Below are 10,557 nucleotides of genomic sequence, written 5' to 3'. Positions count from 1 at the left end.
TTGTGCCGCATTCTTATTAAGGCTCACGTTCTCACAGGATGTGATGTCACCAGCAAAGTGAGAACAAAACTGTCAACATTGAATGCATCAACAGAGAAATTCCTTTTAGGTTTTGCTGAAGATAGCACACTTTCTGAAGATGTAGTTAACAGAGCTGAAGAATACCTTGTTAAGGTCCTACAGCTATCACTTCATTGCAAAACATTCGCTGAGCTTTGTTTTGCACTGTACAAAAGTAAACTGATCTCACAGCTTCCCCCCACTTCTTTCTCTATTCAAAATGGACATCTCAGGAGATTGTTCTTTGTGGCACATGAATGCTTTATCCTGGATGATGTCAGCTACAGATGTAAGTATTTGAAAGTTTTCAGGTGTTACGAAGACCTGACGATGGTCTTTTTCCTGACAAATGTCTCCATTCTGTTCCTGATGATTTATTATTAACATGTAATTGTGCGACATGCAAAACTGCAAGATGCAAGTGCCAGAAAATTACATTTGTTGTACTGAATACCGCATATGAGGATGAAAATTGTATAAGGAAAACCAAGTAGTCTAATGGATGGTGTGTTGGATCACCCCAAAACCTTACAAGAAAAATTCTTTCTGTAGTTACATTAATTTGTTTAATATCATGTTGTATGTTATTGATTCCATATTGATATTCCAGTTTTATATACAGCATTTAGATTTCAACTGCTATGTAAGAAAATAATTCATAAATAAAGTAATGTTGAGATAATTTGCCTTGAGAGAATTGCAAGCCCTACTTTCTTTTGCCACTATGACATTGGAAACATCTTTATTGGATTGTTTTACCCTGAAAACATTGGGTTAGGCACCAAGATTACCTTTGTACCATGCTTAGAAGAGGAGATACCAGTCACCAAAGAGCGACTGTTGCCATGTTCAAAGATGGCGTCCTCCCACATTCCATACACCGAATGGTGAAGTCTACCCAAGGTTTTTTTATCCTTTCACATGTGTTTTCTTAAGTACAGGTGGTTACCTTAGGCAGTTTTGACTTTTGTATGGGGGTCTATGCCAGGGACAGGACTATAGCTGCTCTGCAGCTGGCAGCACTTGATGGAGAAGAGTTATTGTATCTATTATAAATTGACAGACATTTCATATCATTGGCACCAAAAAAAATATAATGCATGCTACTGTGCACTGGCTTCTTTGTACTCCTGAGGTAAATAACCTCTTAGGGCTTTTAAAACAGCACCATTCTGTTTCGACTTCCATTTGGACGTTATGACGAGACAGTCTTTCCTTCTGAGTTTCATTTTGTTTCAAAACCGCTGTTCCATTTTGTTTCCTTGAAACCGTTTCACTGTTTCGATGCTGTTTCGACATTTCGCCCATAGAGAAATTCCTTTTAGGTTTTGCTATAGGCTATAATTGGGGAAGCATGAAACTATCTAGAATTTTGTCATTTCCTGCCTGATTCAGATGAAACTTGCAGGGATTTTAGCCCCTTCTGAGGCCATGAAGCCTGCCATGTTTCAAGGAGATAGGTGCAGGGGGTTCTGGGAAATTGTACCTCAGGCTGCTGACCAGCAAAACTCATGACATGGGTAACACCATGTGCATGTGTTAAGGCCCTCACAGGTGCTGGGGCCTCTACATGACATGGTAGAGTGCCCCAATAAGGCCTCCTCTTCCTCCCATACAGCCTCAGTCCGGTCCACCACTTTAAATGACAACAGGTAATAAAATAACTTAGTGAGCACTGGCACAGTAGCGCCAGCAGCATCTCAGGCAGCCAAACTATATCAGAGCCTTTCTTTCCTCTCCTACAGGAGCTTCTTCTCCAGCATGTGTGTTAAGGTGCACCTCCATGTGTGACTGTGTGTGTATGTTAAGGTGAGCCCTCACTGGCGCTGGGGCCTCTACATGACATGGTAGTGTGCCCCAGTGAGGACTCCTCCTCCCCTATAGACCCATTCCAGTTCACCACTTTAAATGACAACAGGTAATACTAATAATAACTCAGTGAGCAGCACAGTAGCACCAGCAGCATCTCAGGCAGCCAGCCTGTGACAGAGCCTTTCTTTCTTCTCCTGCAGGAGCTTCTTCTCCAGCAGCTGCCAGAAAACTCTCCCTGCCAGTCCCAGCCCTGGGGCTTAGATGTGCCCAGGGCCCTGTGTCCTTCTGGTCAGGTGCTAGGGGTGTTGGTCTAAGGACATGGCACTGGCAGACCAGCTCCTTTCCTTTGGCTCAATCTAATCTGGTATGTTTTTGCAGATCAACTGAGTATTCAGAGAAATACATCTTAGCAAGCTTTCGGGTTGAAAAACCCTTTGTCAGGCTGAGGAAGCACCTGCAGTTGGTGTGTGTGCTGTTCCTGGATGGAAGGAATAGTAAAGAAGTCATAGGCTGGCATGCAATGCAGGCAAGAAAGCCAGTCATTGAAAATAGAAATGGAGGTGTCAGGAGGTGAGGGACGGGCTGGAGTGAGAGGGGAAGGGGGATGTAGCAGCGCAGGTAAAAGTAGAGAGGTACCAGGGGACCTGGCAGGTTGTAGTGTGTAATAAATCCAATGTCTATACTGAGTCCATGAGTTTCTGTACCTAGGAGGCTGATGAAGTGAAGTTCATAGGCCCAGCTGTGAAAAGTGGTTTGTAAATGCAAGGAAGCACCGAACCTTGCTAACCTAACCTCATCACCAGAAGACAACTTCCTACAGCTCAAAACACAAAACCTGCCAACAATCTCCACTACCCCCACAAACTGCACACCAGAATCTATCAAAGACGGGAATACCCAATACCTGTGGGGGCACATTTCTCACAAAAAGAACCACTCTGTCTCCAGCTTCTCAGGCCTGAAAGGGAATTTACAAACCACTTGTCACAGCCAGCCTATGAACTTCACTTCATCAGCCTCCTAGGTCGTAGGTACAGAAACTCATGAACTCAATATAGACAGAAGAATTCTGACACGCTACAACCTGCCGGACATCTGACTCCCCAGGTACCTCTCTGCTTTTACCTGCACTGCTACATCCCCCTCCCCCCCAATCCCAGCCTGTCTGTCACCCCCTGATGCCTCCATTTCCATTTTCACTGGCTTTCTTGCCTGCATTGCATGCCAGCCTCTGGCTTCTTTACTATTCCTTCCATCCAGGAACGGCACACAGACACACCAACTGCAGGTGCTTACTCAGCCTGACAAAGGGTTTTTCAACCCAAAAGCTGTCATCCCAGGCAGCTAAGCTGAGCTCACCTGGAGCCTCACAACTTCACTGCAACCAGCAAGCCTCAGACCTGTCAAAGACGTGATAGGTCTGGGCTTTTCCCAGCCAGGACTGTGTGCGTGCATGTGGTAGTTGGCAGTTATGGTGCCTCCTATCCACCTTTCACCAGGGGATCCTTGGTTCTGGCATTTCCTGGGGCTGCCATGCCACCAGCAGTTCCACCAAGCCTCCCCGACCCTGGCAGAGTGTAGTTTTAGTGGTCATGCCCAGGACCTGGGGCCTCCTCCTTCCCCATAGTCCCAGCCCATACCTCCAAGTTCATCCTGGCAAGGAAGCTCAGCAGGGACATGTTCTTCCCCTGCTGGCTGGTGACGCAGTGAGTGCCCCCTCCAGCTCTGAGAGAGGGGCATTAAATGGCTTCTAAAAAATGAAAAAAGGAAATAGGTGTGGATGGAGTGAAGAGAGTGGCATTCACTCTGTCTGCACCTGGAGCTTGGGGAACTCCAGTAGTGGGACGTTCACTTTGAGGAACACCAGCTGCTCCACCAAACCAGGATCCAAGCAGGTGCGGTGGGGTGTCACTACATCCCCAGCAATGCTGAACACCCTGTCGCTCAGAACACTGGTCGGTGGACAGGACAGGTGTTCACGGGCAACTATAGCCAGATCTGGCCACATCTGGCTGCGGCTTGCCCAGTAGGCCAAGGGGTCGCACAGCAGCGCCTCCATATCCTCTGCAAGATAGGCAGCCACCAAGGCCTGAGTGCTACATGCCTGATGGTGGGGTCTGGTGGCTCTGGACCCCACATTGGCAGTGCGTATGGTGGAGGAGGAGACTGGATGGTGTGATAGCATGGGACAATGGTTCCCCCTCTTCCATGTCTCCCTGCCTCCACCATTCTGCCTCCTTGACTCTCTTCACCAGCACCTCCATCCGCTGATTCAGACTTTGGCTGCTACATATGCTGCCCTTCACTTTCGGGTCACATATGTACTGCAGGATGTTCAGCTCTGCCTGTTTGTCCCATAGCATCTTGCCCCACTTGATGCTCTGATAGAAGTAGCCTGCCACCTTCCTGCATTTTGAAATGAGTTTGCTGGTGGTGCTGGCACCTTCATCGTCAACCCTGTCCCCCTCCAAGGTGTCTCTGACAATAAGGTGGAACTTGTGTGCCACATAGCAGATGCCAACAAAGTAGACAACACGGACCACCTTGACCATATTGGCCCCATTGTTGGTGACCATTAACCCATGGGTGAGCTCACCCTACCCAATGAGCCACCCCTGCACCAAGCAGTTCATGGCCCCCTTGAACTCTGTTGCCGTGTGGGACTCATCCATCACCTCAGCTTGAAGGAGACCCCACCAACAGCCTGACTGGTCACACCAGTGCCCTGTGAGGGAGAGGTAGGCATGATCTCCACCCTGGCTGCTCCAGATGTCCAAGGTGAAGTGCAAGGCCATCTGTGGACCTGCCTTGCACAGCTTCTCCCTCAAGTACTCCCTGCATGCCTCATACATGGAGGGCACCACCGTCTTGCTGAAGGTGGTGCATGCAGGCACTTGGTAGGATGGGGCCATGAGTGCCATGAGCTACCTGAACCCTGGTCACTCAACTAAGGAGAAGGGCTGGCCATTGATAGCAAGCATCTCCCCAGTGCTCTGGGTGATCTTGCTCACCCTTGCAATGTGCCCCCATTTTTGTCCACCTTTCCTCCTTTGTTCCAGGGTGGCCTGCCTCTGCTTTGAGGGGACAGGAGCTTTGGAGTGAGAGGGAGACTTCCCTTTGGTAACACTCCCACTGGTGCCAGGCTGAGGAGGAGCAAGGGCAAGGGGGTGGTGCCTGCGGAGATGCATCAGCATCCCTGTGGTGCTCGTGTTTTGTTGCCTTGCCCCGGCTGGTTTTGGCTTAGCAGTGCAGGCTGGTAGCATATGTGGGATCATCTGCCAGCTCAAAATAATCACAGACCATACTACCTGCTCACTTCTGGGGTGTGAGTGCATGTGTGGATGCTGCACTTTCCCCCTCCTCACCAGGCAGAGGCACAGCAACAGGAGGAGCAGACTCAGCTGAGCTGCTTACCTCCACAACCTCTACCTCAGCCTCCTCTGAAGTGCCTTCTGGGGAAGGAGACCCGGCTGTAGGGGAAATTTGAGGGGCGTGGCACACAAACTCAGCTAATTCCCACTCCTTCCCCAGAATTTCCCTTGCTAGGGCTCTCAGATCCAGATCCAGATCCAGCTCCAGCTCTTCTTCTGGCAATGGAAGGCTCAGCATGGGAAGTGAAATGGGGGTGAAAGAGACTGTCATGCTGGTGCTGGTGCTTGTTGTCATGGTGGTGGTAGGGTGGGGGGAGTTATGGCTGTTGCTCTTGGAGGGGATTCAGTCTCAGGCACAAGCACTGGCACTGGCACTGCTCCCCTCTCCTTGCTGTTTTTGGAAGTCTCATTCTTGCTAGTTGTAGGAAAGATGCTGTATCTAAGTTTGGGGATGGAACTTACACTTCTCCCTCTACCCTCTCTTCTGCCCCTCCCTGAAGGCTTGCCAGCTGCCTTTCCACCACACTTCATGGTGTGTTTCATAGTGTCTTGTTTTTATACAAATATATAAATGTATCTGTGTTCCTATATAAATTCTATAATGTGTATGTAATATGCTGCAAGATATAAATATATAGAAATAAAATATAAATGTATCTCCCTTCCTATATAAATTCTATAGTGTAATATCCAATATAATTATAAAATTGAAAATAATAAATCAATGAATATAATAATAAAATAAAAGGGTCAAGAAGAAAGAAAAAGGTATTGTGGAATCCCACTTGCTAGGCTAGCAAGTAAGAAGTATTTCAAATCAATGCTAGTAGTAGCCTTCATTGTCTAACATTCCTGAGCTGCTGGAAGATAGCTCAGTAACTGTCAGACCCCAAGGCAGAAAGCAGGCTAGTTTAAACAATGCTGCCTTTTATGCTGTTTTTCCATCTCTCCCCCAGAGCACTGGGATTGGAAGGGACTTCAGGGAAGGATCATAGTCACTGGCCAACTACACAGTCAGTATGAGAGCAGTCCTTCCCCCCTCTTCCCAGCTCTTCCCTCTCCCTCTCCTTACTTTCTATTTCCCTGCAGGCAAGCCCAGCTTGAGCTTCAAAACTTGAAACATTTCAAAATTTTCAAAATGTTTTGACTACCCTCGTTTCATTTCAAGACTGTTTCGAAGCTCTTTGTTTCATTTAGATTTTGCTGTTTCGAGCTTGAAACAAGTTGATGAAACAAAACAGCCAGCAAAATTTCGCACAGCTCTACTCTCTCTCAAAGGGTGGTGATAAGGTTGGTTGGGAGTAAGCTTGGTCTCCATGTTTGTTTCCAGGTGCTTTTGTGGACTTCTAAGCTTTCCTTAACAATCAAAATCCAGGCTCTGCAGAAGCACCCCAGACAATACAGGCAAACCATATGGTCTGTGCCATGCAGGCGGCCAAACTAGATGATCAAAAGGATCCATTTTAATCTGTAAATGACTCCACAGTCTTCCCACTCCAGACAAATACACACACTAGCTTGAAACCATTGCTTTTGCTCTGCAAAGCCAGGCTCACAATGCCAAAACCACCTCTGTCTTTTACAGCATGAGCACAAGACCCTGCTTGATGTAAATTCTGTTAAAACTGACAGTTCTGTTCTGACCAACCCTAAAATGTCACTGGTAAATACTTTCAGTTAAAACCATGGCTCTCTGCATGGAAATGAGAAATTGGAGAAAAGTCACCAGTTCCTCTCACACTACATACCCAGCTTAACCTCATAATACTAGCTGCCAAATGTATGAATATACCGAGCTTCCTTTGCCTGGCAGGGGTGGGAGAGAAGATGTGTCACATGAGTAAGTGTCAGCTGCGGAAGTGTGCAGAGGATCTCCGAGGTCTTGGCCTGCTGGGTGGGCCCTCACTTATACAAATGGATGAAATAACCAAACATTAAAAAGGGAAAAACCATAAATGCCAGGGGGAAGGAATAAATCAGATCTTCTGAGGGTGCTGGTACCTATGCTGAAACAGCAGGATTAACTCAACCTTACCTATGTTCAGCCTCATGCAGCCAGCTTCCTGGTTATCAGGGGCAGGTCTCACCTGAGTGGAACATGCAATTCAACAAGATTGTTGTATTGACTGCATCTATGAAATACTGGACACTTCTACACATGCCCCTGACTGCACCATTTAGCAAGTACTAAATGACTATCCAATAATTGGCATTGCTGTCCCAGCAGTGCATGGGTCATTTCAAACCCTATTGTGTGGTAGCAATGAGCTACTACACAGCGGGCATACCTACATGTGTGCATTTGCTGCACAATAACCAAAATCACCACACAGTACAGGCATGTGTCTATACGTGTATGCCTGTACTGCACAGTAAACATGGTGACTTATGCTGACTTCAGCGTAAATTTGATTCTTGCATCAAGCAGGTATCAAATTTACACCCTATTACTGTGTTATAATGCACGTGTAGACACCTTACTGAGCAGTAACATTATGTGTGTGGACTGACTTGGGACTAACTTTAGTCCCAAGTCAGTCCACATACAGCATTAATGTACTTTAAACACCTGCATGAGTAGATGCCAATTTATTCCTGCTTACTGCATAGTAATTTATTGCATAGTAAATTTAAGCTAGAATAAATGCACATGTAGACACACCCAGTAGCTCATTGCTACTGTGTAGTAGTGTCAACATCCCAGTTCATTCATGCCAATGCTACATCACCGTATCTCTTCACTACAGCAATTTGGCATCTCATGTAGAGCGGGCCACTGAAACACATTCCTTATTCCTGACTTGCTGCTGCCATCCACTGGCTGCTATATAGAATACAGAGGTCTCATTTAAATCTTCCTAGGCCATCCTGTGGTCAGCCTCACCTCAGTCCCTGGAAAAATCATGGAGCAGGTCCTCAAGGAATCCGTTTCTAAGCACTTGGAAGAAAAGGAGACAATTAGGAACAGCCAATATGGATTCACCAAGGGCAAGTTGTGCCTGACCAACCTGATTGCCTTCTATGATGAGATGACTGGCTCTGTGGATGGCCATGGAACGGGACGGGCCACAGAACAGGGTAGCTGTGGAATGGGGTGGGCTACCCAGGCCATGGCCTGACCAACTTTTAGTGTGTTTATTTATATAACCCACAAATGTACAATTGTCATTCTGGTTAAAATTGTATAGCTATTTTTTTAACTGCATAGCTAGCTAAATTAATGCGCTAAAAGCTGGTCAGGCCATGGCCTGTGTGGCCCACCCCATTCTGCAGTTGGTGCTGTGGATGCAAGGAAACCAGTGAGTGTAATATACCTTGATTTTAGCAAGGCTTTGATATGGTTTCCCACAACAATCTCACAGGCAATCTAAGAAAGTACAGGCTGGATGAATGGACTATAAGGTGGATAGAAAACTGGGTGGATTGTCAGGCTCAGAGGGTAGTAATCAGTGGCTCTCTGTCTAGCTAGCAGCCAATATAAAATGGAGTGCCCCAGGGGTCAGTCCTGGGGCCGGTTTTGTCCAACGTCTTCATCAGTGACCTGGAAGATGGCTGAATGCATCCTCAAGCAAGTTTGCAGATGACATCAAGCTGGGGGGAGGAGTAGATACACTGGAAGGTAGGGCTAGGATTCAGAAAGACCTTGACCCATTGGAAGATTGGGCCAAAAGAAATCTCATGAGGTTTGATAAGGACAATTGCAAAGTCCTGCACTTAGGATGGAACAATTCCATTCACTGGGACAGGCTGGGGGCTGCCCAGGTGTTGGCTGGGCAGCAGCTCTGCAGGAAAGGACCTCGGGGTTACAGTGGACAATAAGCTGAATATGAACCAGTAGTCTGCCCTTGTTGCCTAGAAGGCTAACGGCATACTGGGCGGCACTGGTAGGAGTGTTGCCAATAGATCAAAGGAAGTGATTATTCCTCTCTATTCCTCACTGGTGAAGCCACATCTGGAGTCCTGTGTTCAGTTTTGGGCTCCCCACTATAGAAAGGATGTGGCAGTGGTGGCCTTAAGGTTGTTGGGTCCCTAGGCAAGCAAGTCATTTGGGGCCCCTAAGAGGCTAAATTTTGATGACCTACAGTTGTATTGTGGATCTTTTTTAATAGTCTTTGGGGAATTAGATAAATAGTCAAGTGTTAAAACTGCAAATAGAGCCATTTCCTTTCAAAAACATCACCTACCAAAAAAAATGTTGCAAATTTTGGGGCACCCCTAAAGTGTGGGGCCCTGGGCAGTCACCCAGTTATCCCTCCCCTAAGGCCGCTACTGGATGTGGACAAATTGGAGAGAGTCCAACAGAGGGCAATTGAAATGGTGAGGGGGCTAAGGCACATGACTTCTGAGGAAAGACTGAGGGACCTGGGCTCATTTAGTCTGGAGAAGAGAAGACGGAGGGGGGATTTAATAGGATCTTGAACTACCTGAAGGGTTGTTACAAAGAGGATGGAGCTGGACTGTTCTCAGTGGTGGCAGACGACAGAACAAGGAGCAACGGGCTCGAGTTGCAATGAGGGAAGTTTAAGTTAGATATTAGAAGAAACTTTCTCAGTAGGAGAGTAGTAAAGCACTGGAACAGGTTACTCAGAGAGGTTGTGCACACTCCATCCTTGGAGGTTTTTGAGACCCAGCTAGACAAAGCGTTGGCTGGGATGATCTAGTTGGGCATGGTCCTGCTTTGAGCAGGCGGTTGGATTAGATGCATTTCAGGGCTTCCAACCTTCATTTTCTATGATTCTATTATTCTAAGGCATAGTAGGCGCCTTTGAGACAAATGGAAACCATCCCTGACAAACAGCCTATAAGGCAGTCAAAAAATAGACACTCTAGTAAGGTGTTTGGAAAAAATACAGTAAGTTCTAGCATAGGTGATGTGGGGGGGGCAACCACAGGGGACCACGTGGGAGCATGGGGGATTGGCCCTCACTGGCCAGGGAGTGGGGGCACGGAAAGAAGTGCCGGCCAGTGCCTCCCTCCCCCCCCCAAGATTGGCGCCAGCTGGACAGTGGGGTGCCAAGAGAAGTACCAGCAGCACTTCTGGTTTTGCTGCCAGCACTTCTGGGGTCAGCAACCAGCCACTGGGGGGCCCCCTCCCCAGTCAGTGATTGGCCACTGGTGCCCCCCCAGACTCAGGAGGCACCAGTCTCCCATGAGTCCTTGAAGGGTTTAGTGACCATGGAGTTATGGAGTTGGAAGGGACTTCAAAGGTCCGGTCCTCTACATGAATGTACCATCTCAGACAAATGATTATGCACCCTTTTTTGAAATCCCCAGTGAAGGAGCCTCCACATCATCCCAGGGAAACTTGTTCTGA

The sequence above is a fragment of the Alligator sinensis genome, unplaced genomic scaffold (assembly GCF_000455745.1).
Source record: "Alligator sinensis unplaced genomic scaffold, ASM45574v1 scaffold553_1, whole genome shotgun sequence".
NCBI lineage: Eukaryota > Metazoa > Chordata > Crocodylia > Alligatoridae > Alligator > Alligator sinensis.
The sequence above is the reverse complement of the archived record's forward strand: the minus strand, read 5'-3'. Positions refer to the sequence as shown.